The 15,339-nt window shown below is 31.6% G+C and overlaps 1 protein-coding gene across 1 annotated transcript in view; it reads right to left on the reverse strand.

The window, feature by feature from the left end:
• Positions 1-11,858, reverse strand: part of LOC134718623 (adenomatous polyposis coli homolog) — a 75,689-nt gene extending 63,831 nt beyond the window's left edge. The window contains exons 1-2 of the mRNA XM_063581266.1: positions 11,773-11,858; positions 8,141-8,193 (exon numbers count right to left, since the gene is read on the reverse strand). The gene's annotated coding sequence lies outside the window, so the exon portion shown is untranslated. The remainder of the gene's footprint in view (positions 1-8,140; positions 8,194-11,772) is intronic.
• Between the last annotated feature and the right edge of the window lie 3,481 nt (positions 11,859-15,339).

Below are 15,339 nucleotides of genomic sequence, written 5' to 3' on the forward strand. Positions count from 1 at the left end.
AACTCAAAAACAGTTAAAGTGACACCATCAAAATTCAAATATTATCTGTGTTTTGTGGAGGGGCATAATTTTAGAATGGTAGTTGTGATGCCACCAAAACTTGATACATATGTGTTTTATGGTAATAAGAACGGCAAACTAAAGTTAATGTATAAGTTTCAAAACATTGTTTTGAGGCAAATAAAGTTTGAGAGTGCAAAACCAATTTATGACATAGACATATGGTGTACGTACAGACAGACAAGGGTAAAACTTAATGCAACCCTCCCCTACGTCAGGGGCAAAAATTTTTTTTATTAAATTTTTCCAGAATAGTTCACATGAGATTGTTAAGAATGAAATTTCTATATAATCAATATGTCCTAGGGGCACACATGTGTATTGTATAACTCTTTAAAAATAGGTGATCAGCACTGATTTTTTTCTCATCATAGAGATTGCTAATGTAAACCTATGAAATAAGTCTTATACACCGCCACATTATTTATGTATGTGCCTGTCCCAAGTCAGGAGCTTATAATTCAGTGGTTGTCGTTTGTTTATGTGTTACATATATATATTTGTTTTTCGTTCATAAATAAGGCTGTTAGTTTTCTCGTTTGAATTGTTTTACATTGTCTTATCAGGGCCATTTGTAGCTGACTATGCGGTATGGGCTTTGCTCATTGTTGAAGGCTGTACGGTGACCTATAGTTCATTAGTTGTCAATGTCTGTGTCATTTTGGTCTTTTGTGGATAGTTGTCTCATTGGTTATCATACCACATCTTCTTTTTTATATTATAAAATTCTGGTAAGAAGAAAAACAAGATGGCCACTAGAGTAGTTGTGAGCTAATTTAGCTCTGCAGTTTTTTGGCATTTTGATGTGTTTTTAGAGTGTTAACATGAACAGAAAATATATGTGAATGTTCAGTTTTTGATGGACTATCTGTTTCTGGACTTAATTGTGAAAAATATTTTCATTTGAAAAAGATACAGAGGATATAAACTTTTTAGTGTGCAAAATTGGATTTAATTTCATTAGTATCCATTGTTATCCATTACTACCACAGTATGTCTCTAGGCAAAAATCAGGCAGGTGTTAAGACTGTACAATCATTGTTAGCTGCCAAGAAACCTGGAGGCAACAAAGATCAACAAGAAAAACCACCAAAGCGAGACAAACGAACCCATTCAGATGTGTCTGAGGAAAGTATTGACAACATTGACATTATGAGCATTCACTCAGACCTAAAAGATATAAAAAAATCCCTTCAGGACACAGTGATCAAATCTGATTTAGAGTCGTTAGTCAAACAAAGCGACTTAAAAGAACTTGTTACAAGTATTGTTAGTCAATTATTGAATACACTAAAAGATTCTATCACTGCAGAATTCAATAGTAAGTTAAGAGAAAAAACAGGACAGTTGCAAGACAATGTTGATTCTCTAAACCTGGAAAATCACCTTCTGAAGGAGAAACTAAGGGAGAAAGAAATTAAGATCAAGGAGTTGGATGAAAAAGTGGAGGATTGTAATTTAAGAAGTATGGATGCTTTGAAATCTGCAAATTACAATGAGCAATATTCAAGAAAGCACAACATTCGCATTGTGAACTATCCAGAAAAAAACAATGAACATCTACATGCTGAATTTATTAACCTTATTAAAAAAGACTTGAAGATTAATTTGGAGCCTACTGATTTGATTGCCATACATCGCATTCCTGGAAAAGATGGGGCAATACGACCAATCATTGCCAAAGTAAGAAACACAGATTTGAAAATTAAGATCATGAGGAGCAAAAAAGGATTGAAAAAAGACATAAAATTCCATGATGATATCACCCAAAAGAACTTAGGACTGATGTCAAGACTTAACCTAACTGGGAAACTAGAGAATGTTTGGTTTTATAACTGTAGTGTTTATGGGAAGCTCCAGAACAGTAAAACTTGTAACCAGAGAATAAAGTTTGACTTGTTTGACAATATAGAAGAGAAAATTAGAAAGAAAACAGCTTCATGAGTTGTTTTGAAAAACTGATCTTAATAAGGGAGATAACCCTAACTCTTTTTTAAATTGTCAAAATGTTGGTCTCATCTGTTTATGTTATATCTCCATTCCATTGTATATGAGCATAGTTGAAAGTTTTGATGATAAGGGAGATAATTCAATATATTTTTCAAGATAACAAACAGGTGTTTCCCCCTTCAATTCAAGTTACTTTTACCAGGCTACACCTCTGTGACTTCAATAAAGAAATAAAGAAATAAAGAAGCAATCAATTCATTTTTTGCTTTAAATCACTATTAGACTACAACATTATTATTTATTTTTTTAACTTTGAGTAAGATAATCTTCAAGCCTATGTTGATACATTTTTTTTTTGTTGTGTTCTTTTTTTTATTAATTTTTAAAAACCATTCATAATTTATGCCAATACTGTGAAACAATCTGATGTGTTTTGTACATTATCACCAGTGTCATTTTATTGTATGTGTGTTGTGTGTATGTGATTACAATATGTACTTTATTACTGTTTTACAATTAACTTATTTGCTCTCGGGTTTATGTTCTATCTGTTATATATACATAACCTATGGGAATAGATAATAATATTAATATACTATCTATGAATGTAAGGGGTTTATTTTCTAATAAAAAGAAAAGATTGGATGTCTTTGATTGGGCAAAGGGCAAACATGCTTCAATTATATGTTTTCAAGAAACACATAGCAGTAAAGATGTTGAAAAAATATGGGAAGAAGAATGGGGCAATACTTGCATTTTTTGTCACCATAACAATAGAAGCGCTGGAGTTAGTATCATGTTTAAAAGGGGTTTAGATTTTACTATTCATGACACTAAATTTGACCAGAATGGTCGTTATATTGTTATTGATATCACTTTATTTGAACAGAGATTGACTTTAGTATGTCTATATGGATATAATACAGATGAACCATTATTGTTTGATGATATATTATATAAAATAGCATTGTATGCTAATACTAGTATTTTATTATGTGGTGATTGGAATGTTGTCCAGGACTGCAATCTAGATACATATAACATTTTACATAAAAGAAATCCCAAATCTCGTGAAAAGATTGAAGAAATTATTGAAAAATTAGAATTATTAGATCCTTGGGGAACATGTCACCCTACTGACAGAAAATTTACTTGGCGTCAACTGTCTCCTATTAAACAAAGTCGACTAGACTATTTCTTAGTCACTGAGGACATATATTCTCTTATGAAGAACACGAAGATTATACCCGGTTATAAGACAGATCATTCTGCCATTGTCTTTACTTTTTCTGCCAGTCTTGCTAAGCGGGGAAAGGGGTATTGGAAATTTAATTCACAACTTGTAAGAGATGTTGAGTATGTGAAAAAAATTAAGACATGTATAAAAGACACTATTTCTGAGTATTATCTTTCAGGTGACATTCAAAATTGTCTCGATGTTAAACTTACATGTAATGATCAATTATTTTTTGAAATCCTGAAGATGAAGATCAGGACTTTGTCCATTTCTTATAGTATTGGAAAAAATAGAGAGGATAGAGAACATACATCTAAGCTTGAAAAAGAGGTTGAACAATTAGAAAATATTATGAATATGTCACCAAATGTTAATGTTCAAGCTACTTTATATGGGAAGAAACGAGAACTAGAAAATAAAAGGGAACAAAAGATTGAAGGTTTACTCCTCAGATCAAGAGCAAACTGGCATGAAAATGAAGAAAAATGCTCCGAATACTTTTGCAAATTAGAGAAGAGTAATTTCATTAAAAAGACAATGGCTGAATTGATTGATGACCAAGGTAAACATATTTCTGAACAGTCAAGCATTCTTTTTGAACAACAGAAATTTTATAAAACTCTGTATTCAAGCAGAAGATCTGACAGGGAAGACAACTCTTTTTATAACCATAATGTTAAACTCACACAGGAACAAAGTGATCTGTGTGAGGGTAACTTGACATTTGATGAATGTGCTTTGGCACTGAAACATATGACAAATGGTAAGAGTCCAGGTTCTGATGGATTTACAGTTGATTTTTATAAATTTTTTTGGAGAGATCTCGGTCCATTTGTATATCGATCTTTATATTTTGGGTATGAGCATAGAAATTTTTCTAGTTTTCAATATCAGAGTGTCATTACTTGCCTTCCAAAAGATGGAAAAGATAGGAGATATATGAGTAATTGGCGACCCATCAGTTTACTGAATACTGACATTAAAATAGCTTCAGCAGCTATAGCTAATAGACTCAAACCAGTATTGCCATTTATTATAAGCGAAACTCAGAATGGGTTTATTAAAGATAGGTTCATTGGGGAAAACATTCGCTTATTATATGATCTTATGCACTATCTTGAAGAGCATAATATGACTGGTTTACTGTTACTTGTTGATTTTGAGAAAGCATTTGATTCTGTTGAGTGGGATTTTATAGTAAAAGCTCTAAAAAGCTTTAATTTCGGACCATCTATATGCAAATGGTTTGAGACTCTCTATTCAGAAGCTAAAAGCTGTGTAATAAATAATGGTAATTTGTCAAGTTTCTTCAATCTTGAGCGAGGCTGTAGACAAGGTGACCCCCTATCCCCATATTTATTTATTATAGGTGTTGAATTATTAGCGCTAAAACTAAAATCTACATCTGACATCCATGGTATTCCTATTCATAACAAAGAATTATTGTTGAGCCAGTATGCTGATGACACTTTTCTTGTTTTAGATGGAAAGGAAAAATCTTTAGAGGAGACTTTAAAATGTTTTGATTCTTTTCACAGGGTTTCTGGGCTAAAAATGAATGCATCCAAGACCAAAGCTGTTTGGATTGGAACCAAAAAATATTCAGACCATATACTTTGTCCTAATTATAATCTTCAATGGACATAGTCAAATTTCAAACTTTTAGGAATAGATTTTTTCATTAGATTTACAAGCTATGTTAGATATAAATTTCACAAAGAAAATCAAGGAAATGTCATCAATACTTAAGGCTTGGGAACACAGAAAACTTACATTACTTGGTAAAATTACTGTTGTAAAGACTCTGGCATTACCAAAGATAGTTCATTTGCTAACAGCTTTACCAAATCTATCCCAGATTAAAATTAAAGAGTTAAATACTCTCTTTTATAACTTTATTTGGAATGGGAAATTAGAACGTATAAAACGCAATACACTAATTGGGGATTTTATGCAGGGAGGTTTGAACATGGTGCATTTGTCATCTTTTAGTACATATCTAAAAATAAGCTGGGTTAGAAGACTTCTTTTGAATTTAGAGGGGTCATGGCAGACTTTATTATTGTCTGAATTAACCAATTTTGGTGGTGACAGAGTCTTTTCTTTACAAAAAGAAAAACTACTAGAAATTCATGGCTATGTTAAGAATCCTTTTTGGAAAGATGTTTTATTTTGCTTACATACTGCAAAGCCTGATACTAAGGCTTGTACAAATGATATATTATCGCTAGATATTTTAAATTTTGTGCCACTTTCAGATTACACTATTTATATGCAATGGAAGGACTTTGGTGTACAGTATATAAAAGACCTTGTAAATGGTCAAAACAAAGAATTCTTTACATTTGAAAAGATTAGACATAAGATTCTTACAAATAATTTTCTGAAATATTACAGTCTAATCTCCAATATTCCAAAATTTATTAAAGATCACATAAAAGAATATTGTGATTCTCAACAGATTGAAAATGTCAAAATTTCTGATGCTTTTTGTACTCAGATTATTAAGAATAAGAAACCAAAATTTGTGTATAAGAGTCTTATCGATCATATATTTCAACCTCCCCTTGAAAAATTTCAGAAATGGGAGCAGTTGTTAGACTCAGAAATTGAAAATTGGCAAACATACTTTATGCTACTAAGGAAGTCTTGCAAAGATACCTACTTAAAAAGCTTCCAATACAAAATACTGCACCAAATAATTCCTACAAACTCTTTTTTGTACAAGATAAAGAAGAAAGATTCTAGTTCATGTACTTTTTGTAAACTTGATGACGAAACTATTGTACATTTTTTCTATGATTGTCCAATAACATATCAATTTTGGTCATCATTATTACAGCAAATAAGATTGTATAGCAGGGATTTTGCCATCAGTAAAAAGCAGATATTCCTTGGTTTCTATTCAGAAAGCTTATTCATGAATCTTTTATTTATAGTAGCAAAAAATTATATTTATAAATGTAAGTTTAAGGAACTTACTCCTAATATTTTTGGTTTTAAAAATAGAATAAAACAATATCAGTCATATGAATATTATATTGCAAAGAAAAATAATAATGTTGATGTATATGAAAAATTTTGGACCCCATTACAATATATATTTCCACCATAGAGTATGATATTAATCTGTGAGCAAATTTTTTGATTAGATTTTGGTTATTCTTTGATGTAATTGTGAACAATAATTATGTACATAATTAAGTAATGTATGTGTGTATGTAAGTAAGAATTGTATGTGTGTATGAGAGACTGAGAGAAAGTGAATGCAAGTGGTTCTCATTTCTTTTTTCTATTTACCTCTTTACATTGTTATTTCCTGATATTTATTTATATATTCATAAAGGACTAGGGGCTATAAGGGCCATTTTCGTTTTTTTGGGGTTTTTTTGCTTTTCTTTTTCTTAATTACTTTCAGTGTGTTTTAAAGCTTATCTTAGCTATTTATTTTTATTTTTTTTTATTTATATTTTTTTTTCTTGTGAGGGAGGAGTTAAAATTCAATAAAATCATTGAAACATTTATTGCTTTAGAAAAGGGAGGGAAGAGAGGAGAAAGAGAAAAAAGAAATGAAACTGCTAAGGTTTTATAATCTTTGTTTGATTCCTTAAAATCCAAAACTAAATAATATGTCATTTATGAAGAACTGTTTATTTTTTGTTTGTTTTATAAGACATTTATATTGAACCATCTTTATATTTGTTAGCATCTAACTTACATGTATTTATACTGGTACATTATATATATATATTGTTGTACACATTGATAAGAGCACTATAAACAATGTAATCTTCCATATAATCAATGTTCCCAAGCTTAAGGGGCATAACTGTTTTACTAAAATACTATCAGTACTGATTTTTAAACTCTCAAAATCATTTAATGATTATAAACATATTTCGAGTACATTGTACCAGGGACGTATATAGAGGCATAGGTAACTTCTTACAATCCTTGTTGCGATAAAAAAATATGTAGAGAATCAGGTCCAAGGACACAGTTATCGTCCTTTGGTTTTCGTTGTCTACGAATATAGTCCCTAGTGTAAACAGTGTATAACTTGCATATTTTATTTGATTCACTTTCCCAATTTATTTCTTGATATTGAATGCATGAAATATTAAGAAGGGGGATGTAATTACATGTTTAAAAAATTTGGGTGCTGAATCTTTATGTTAAGTAGTGATTTGGTCCAGTTCAAAAAGGTCAAATTTTATCACGTCTGAAGCTGTCAAACTGAATTTTACACCCCCTTAACACAGAATTGTCAATATGTTGAGTTAGAGCTGGTAGAAGTTTCTATAATTTTGATATTATTTGTCTCACTGGTAGTACACTACACTGTAAAAATCTTTTTGAGAAAGAGCAGGTGCGATTTTTTTAATTTGAATTTATTGTCTAAAAGAAATGCACTACGAAATAACTGTGTTCTCGGGCCATCATTGGAGAAACCACACTGTACACCTTAAAACTAAGTTGTTAATGGATTTTAATGAAATAAATATTTTCTTAAACTTAAATGATTCCTACATTGATAGAGTTAATTTGGTTAATAATGTTCATGTCCTTCATGTAATTTGAATTATTTAAGAAAGGAGGGTAATTATTTTTGGGGCATTATTCTACATTCGGTGTGAAAACAACAATAAAACATAGTTCAACTGTTCAGCTAAAAACTTAAAAAGTTCTTGATTGATTTTGATGAAATTTATTTTGTCTGAAGTCTTAATGTACATGTACAGAAGAATTTTCATGGTTATCAATAAGGTATAAGATTAAATATAAGCAATTTAAAAATGTATAGAAGATATGTTCAAATCCAACTATTCTCTACATATTTTCCAAAAATTATGAGTTTCGTATCCTTCTATATAAGTCCTTGATTGTACTTACCATGATAAATGATGTGAACTAGTCTTTATTTACAAGACACACTAATATTCACCCTAAAATAGAAAATACATATATTTTGTATACACAGATTAACTGAAATGAAGAATCTTAACCTCATAATAGAACTTTGTGTCTCATTTGAATTCCCCAAAAAATAAGAGGCAATTTCTTTAAAAGTTCAATCTCATCAAAAAATTCTTTAAATATTGCTAAAGGCAGATTTTACAGTATTGTGTTCTGTCTCCTACTTTCATGTTGCTAACGTGACGGAGACATAAATTAGTAACGTTAGCGACATTTGGACATGTCACATGAGCAACAACATCTTTAAAAGTTAAAATGTATGCACACAGTGATGTTTAATATATGCCTGGAGTAATACAATTGTACAGTCTGGTTTAGAATTTCTAAATATACAGAATGTCATTTGCAGGTGTACTTTATATCAAATGAATACACAAGAAACCAATTAGTAATAGTAACATTAGCAACATCTACTATCATGACATTACGTTTTGTTGCGAACGTCTTTTTGATGGACGGAATATATTTAAGGTCCTCTTGTAACGATATTACATACACCTTACCTTCTTTGCTTCCCCATCATGTGAAGGAACTGACTCTGAATCTATTTCTGCAAAGGGCGATATCGTAACTCCTATACAGGAGAGTTACAGATCTAAATATATGTTGCTCACGTGACACTGATTTGGACGGAAACCTCGAGCAGTAACGTTCGCAAAAAATAAAACAGCCAATGATATTGATTCCTCAAGTCCTTTGACCCCCTTACGTCATCCAAATTTAATATGATTGCTATTTTCAATTATTTATAAAACCCGGGATAAAAATAACTTCAATGGGCTGTCTGAGAACCAACAAGAAAATTGCGATCGTGACATACCACAATGGACGGAAAAGACGTGACGTTAGCAACAATATTATTTAATTACCTTTTTTAGCCTTTACCAATAAAAATCTGCCTTAAAGTTATGATTGAAACACAAAAGAAGACTTTTTATTAAAATATAAGTCCATGTTATTAGGCTCCACTTATAAATAATACTTCAAAATTCCACTCCAAATAAGCTGGATGTCAGTAAAGTAGGTCATGATGTCTATTCCATGTCCAATATTTTGAAATTAAAAACCCTCTAATTCTAACAAAAAACACAAACACAGAGTAATTTTTATTTTTATTTACTCAGAAAGACACATTTTATTCAATAACATAATGCATTACTCCATTACACAGTCTGTTTCACAGTTTCAGCAATTGCTTTTTTGATGGATACAAAAAAACAACAATGCCTTCTTATTGTAAAATCTGCCTAAAGTGTTTTTTTTTTTGCATGTTTGAACATCCAATGACATCAGGGTTAGGATTAAATTAAAATATTTAAAAAAATATCATATTATATTTCTTTTAGATATAGATAGAAAAAGTAGTCGTGCCAACAGGTCTTGATACTTCTATTTCGTGCATTTTATTTGCATGATAAAGTATCTAGCCATTAATATATGGTTCACATATATTCATAATTGCCTCAAATAAGCATGGCTTAGGAAGTACTCAGACAGAACAACAGGGATGCAATCACATTTCTCATGTACTGAAAATTTCAGCAACCCAGAGTCAGAGTCAGAATTTAACTCTTGATATGAATATGATTCAATGAATTATCATGAATTGTGATTTATTCATGATTACTGTTAATTGGTATTTACAAGACTATATTATTGTGTGCTTGGTATAACCAGTTGGTGGAATATGAAAAACAAGTAGTTTAATACATGTAGCTTTGGAGGAGTGAAAACAATGAAGATTTTGAATGAACAAAAATAAAGATAATCATTTCTAACAGCTTGTGAAGAGTTTGATAACTGATAGGAATCTTCTGCTTTTACTTACAAGTTACTTAATCTGTTATAAGACATCGAAATCTTAGCAATAAGGGTCTATTACATTGTAATATGTCAAACTCCATTTACAAATGTAGAACAACAGAGCTTTTCTAGTATTGCACAAATGCATGGTCAAAATTGTGTTGATTGTTTAAAATCTGCAGTGAAAGGCTTGCGATACATCAACAATTTATACTTTTAACTAGGACTATTAAATACAACATCTTTTAAGTTTTGGGTTAGTGAAGCAGAAATCGAGGTTCATTTGCACAAAATCATGTTTGCCCCAATTCTCTTTCTCCTTCCTTACAAGTACTCACCCCACAAGCTGTTCAAGAGAAACTCTACTGGGATAATCCAGTTTGACTTCACAAAAAGAAAACTTGTGTACCACGTTTACCTTTTTTTTTTATTTCATAACAATCAAAAACAATTACTTTCTTTATTTTAAACCAATACACTAACTAAAGCATATAAGTCACAACTTATTCAAACACATTACCTCTATCATGTATATAGCTAACAAAGATTGCAAATGGACCTGTGTTAACATGTGATATGCTTACATGAAAGGGGGTAAAGAGAATAGGAGGGAATGTGATTTAAGGCTAACACAAGTCAATTCCACTACAGGGTATGAAATGAGCAGGGGCCCACAGGCCAATGACCCCTAAAATTTGGTGTGGGCTACTTAAATTATTAGTTTTCTTGTATAGGACTATGTATATGGGCTACAAAATTTAAGCTGTGGGCTACCATTGACAAAGTCTTAAGTTCTATCCCAGCACTACAACGTACAGTACATCTTATTCTTAATATCTAAATTAATAGTTATCACAGTAGTTCCATTATATTACTTGTTTTGCTTAATAAATATTTTGATATGAGCGTCACTGATGAGTCTTATGTAGACGAAAATACTAACTGAAACAGCTATACTGGCCACAGGCACTTGTTTCTACCCATAGGAAGACCCACTATCAACGTATATTTACGAGTGGGTCTTCCAATGGATAGAATTAGTGCCTCTGATACTGGCGTACTTAATTATAATCCTGGTACCTTTGATAACTATTTATATAGAGGGGATAGAACCTTTATCGGAACTGGATGTTTTTAAGCTCAGGATTTCGGAATTGACCCCGTCGGGATCCGGGAATTCTTTTTTTTCGAATATCGGGACCTCAGGATTTCGTGGTTTTAAGTTTGGGATTTCGGGATTTCGTGTTTTTAAGCCCGGGATTTCGGGATCAGAACCCCTCCTACCCTCCCTCTATAAAGATCTTCGCCGATACTGTTGTATCAAGAGTCTTTCAGTGCAGATTGAAAATATAATCAACCCAATTAAGAGTTATAGAATCAAAAGGTACCGTATAACTGTCGGTGAACGATATATGTCTGATAGTTAACTAGTCCAAATAATTATGACGTCTGGCAAGGCTATTTTAATTTTTTTCTGGGACGCCTTCCTACGACTGTAGGAAGGCGTCCCAGAAAAAAAATAAAAATAGCCTTGCCAAACGTCATAATTATTTGGACTAATAGTTAACGTATTGTCTTTCATTCTAAAGTTTGATGTGTCAAAATTTGACAAAAAAGAAAAGAAAGTCAGTAAATTGGCTAACCTTTTTAACAAAATAATTTGATTGGTATTTTAATCTTCATACAGTATGCAATAATACCTATTGGAACGTGCAGATTGACATAATTAACACAAAGAAACATACTTTCCATGTAAACAATGGATTTTCAAACATGTTTTCTTCCCTCCAACTTTCTACCATGTTTACCTGGATATGACGTCGAGAGCAAATAGCGACACCATTGGTTAGAGTTACGGGCACCTGCTAGAGAAAAGATTGCAGTTCAATCACTCTAAAACAAGCAAAAAGTTTTTAAATAGTTATTAATCATTCGATATATCATCTTTTCCGGGAAAACAGATTATTTGCGTGCTAGATTCAAACAAATGTGTATCTCAGTTTCGACTTAGTTTTTGTAAATGAAAAATGTGTAGTATGCTATATTTTTTTTTACAGAGAGTCAGACAAAGTTCTATATAAACACGAAGTGCATATATAACTGTTTCAGTTAGTATTGATTATTCTTTAATTTTTTTTTTCACAATATTTGGTGTGCCTCTTAAAAATCAAAGTGACAAAAGTCGTGAATTTACAGTATCGTTTTTTTCTGAATTTATTTAATGTGGCCACAACTAGTTTAATGTACATATTTCCAACCACAAGATAGAGTTGAGTTGTACGATTCATTTGAATTTTGCATTTGAATTTGAATTTGAATTTGAATTTGAATTTGAATTTGAATTTGAATTTGAATTTGAATTTGAATTATTTGTTTATTCATCGATTTTAACATCGATACTTTACCAGAGACATATATACACATATATGTATATATGTCTCTGACTTTACTAATGAATTTATTTCATGTAATTCAAACTTCAATTCTTAATCACATACAACATTACAACGCAGTGGCGGATCCAGAACTTTTTCTAAGGGGGGGGGGGGGGGCGCTGACTGACCTAAAAGGGGGCCCGCTCCAGTCATGCTTCAATGATTCCCTATATAATCAACCAGATTTTTCTCCCGAAAGGGGGGCCCGGCCCCCCAATCCCCCCCTGATCCGCCTATGCAACATATTAACTTTATAACTTTGAATACGTTTTTTTCTCTCCCATTTTCATTTTAGGGATATGCGTTAATGCCTCCACGGACACATTTTCATCATTTACTGAAGTTTAAGTCCAAGGATTTCAGAATAATTCCAAAATTATTTTTGGCAAAAGTTATTGCCTATGCGTTAGCTTATTGCATTTTTTAAAAGGCCAATTTATTGGCGCTAACAGATAGACCGTTGATAATTTAAATAATTAAACTTATTTACTAGTCAACAAAAGAAACGATATAAGGCAATGTTTGTTCTAAATATAATGAAATTGGATACACTGTACCGAGGTAAATATTTTACAGAGTGTTATTTTCTTATGAAATCCATTGTTGAAGGCAAAAACGCGATTTAAAAAATAAATAAATATTTAAACATTTGGAAAGCTGTTTAATTGTCGCGTTTGTCGTAAAGTATCACCATTTAGCTTTGATGTAAGTCAGGATGTTAGTCATGATATGAGGAAGACGTAATTGTATCTGCTTTATTTCTATTTCGATGGGATAGATGCATTCAACATAGTCAGCAGACTTTTCGGAAACATATAATGTGAACCCATCATCTATGTAGCGGAAATTGAAGTTACGTTAAGGGAGTAATGCTAGCTTTTTTTTTTATTTTTTCCAAATATTACTGTCCCTTTATTTTGTCTTGTATACTTACTGTTCGAATGTTGATTTCTCTCGATATAGACACCTTCCAAAAAAAAATATTTTGTAATGTATTTAAAATGAATTTTGCTAAGGAAAACTCCAAGTGATTATGCAGTAAACATGCAAGCGATTGTACAGTCAATTAAAATATCCGACATTTAGAAAATGAATATATTTGGGTTTCCACTTGGACAACGACTTTTAAACTTTCAGACAGGTAAGACTATATATCAGAAAAGGTACATGTCAAAATTCTGGTAGTAAAGATGGGTTTTTCTATGTTTAGTAAACATTTTTTTTATCGCTGCTCCGTGACAGTTTTGATCGATTTACTCGGAGCCCCACCAGAAAACGTTTGGATGCATATGTTGTTTTTATTATTTCATTGGTTCATATATATACGTATAGAATGTTTTGAAATTGATTGCCAAAACTTGAAGCAGATGAGAAACGTATTATAGTAACACTACTTGAGTTCTTCAAACTTTACATCAACTGAGCAACTTAGTATTGTTTTGAATATCGGAGCCCCGCTTGACAGTCTCCCGAATGACCAAAACATTATAAAATCGTACAGTTCCGTTCAACACTGTGAATCATTGCTGGTTGAAATTGAAAGGAACATAGAACAGATCTATGATTATCCAGGATTTCCTCCTTGGTCCACCACCAGTCGGATCCCAAGAGGACACATAAGTCTATTTCACATCTGATTACCACCGGTTATAAAATATAATCGGGTAGAACTCGATCAACAACCGATGATAAGCACTAATAAAAACCTAGTTTTCAACTAAAATTTATCACGCAATTTCAAGCATATTTAATTATGCAGGCAATCCCTAAAAATCACGTCAAGGTTTGAAAACTTTGTTACATTTGTATATTTAGCGTTCATTTGATTTATCACAATTAGAAGTTTTTACGTCAAAATAGATCAAACTTTCTATTTTCATCTTGGGATGTGAAAGATTTTTTTATTTTTTATTTTAGATAGATAGAGGAAGTCTGACATTTTTGTTGTGCAGAATAAAGATCTTTACGATTTTTTTACCCACTTTCTATCAAAACCTGGCACCAAAACTATTAGACTGAATGAGACTTCTTACATGAAATGCATGAATTTTATAATTTTTCCAGTGTTGCCTATTATCTTCAAACCTACAGTGGATAAACTGAAAATTTGAATGGACATTTTTTATATTATCTACGAATAAGTCAACTCGGCCGATATTGTAACAGTCTGTCTTTTCTTATTGTAGTTTAATTTTGCCCTTCACAAACGATTTGTACGATTTATTTGCGTTTTTGCCCATACTATCAGAATTTAAATAATAGAAAATAGAGAAAAACTTAAGAAAAGCAAAAAAGATCCACAAAGGCACGATCTACAAATAAGTCAATATTGGTGAAATCTGCGGTAAATTAGTGCCCTAATGTGACACTGAGACTACTTTAACACTGTATAACACTGTGTTTTGGTAGTCTTAGTGTGGCATTTTTTACAAATTTGATCTTTTTCAAGCAAAATAATTTTAAAAATAAAACTGATCAGCAAGACAAATCTGTAAATAAGTTAGTACCTTAGCATAGATGAAATCGCCAGTTCCTGCTTCATAGGAGTCACATAATTCTCTGTATTCATTATTATTCGTTGGCTACCAATTATTAAGGTTTTCGTGGTACAGTTGAACAACGAATTCAAATTTTTCTATATGTTTTGTTTGCAGAGATTGGCAGAACCATGAAATCAATTCACGAAAATTGATATCCCCGAAAATAAATGAATCCACAGTAAGTCCTTAAATGACCGGATTTGTATCTTTTTGTGTTTAGGGCCCTCAATACTCTTCAATTTAGTTACTACAGAGACATATATGCATGTATGTAGATTCTTATTGTTTGGTCCCGTTTTCAAATTGGTCTACACTAAGGTGCAAAGGGTCCAAAATT

Source organism: Mytilus trossulus, chromosome 5, assembly GCF_036588685.1.
Source record: "Mytilus trossulus isolate FHL-02 chromosome 5, PNRI_Mtr1.1.1.hap1, whole genome shotgun sequence".
Classification (NCBI taxonomy): Eukaryota; Metazoa; Mollusca; class Bivalvia; order Mytilida; family Mytilidae; genus Mytilus; species Mytilus trossulus.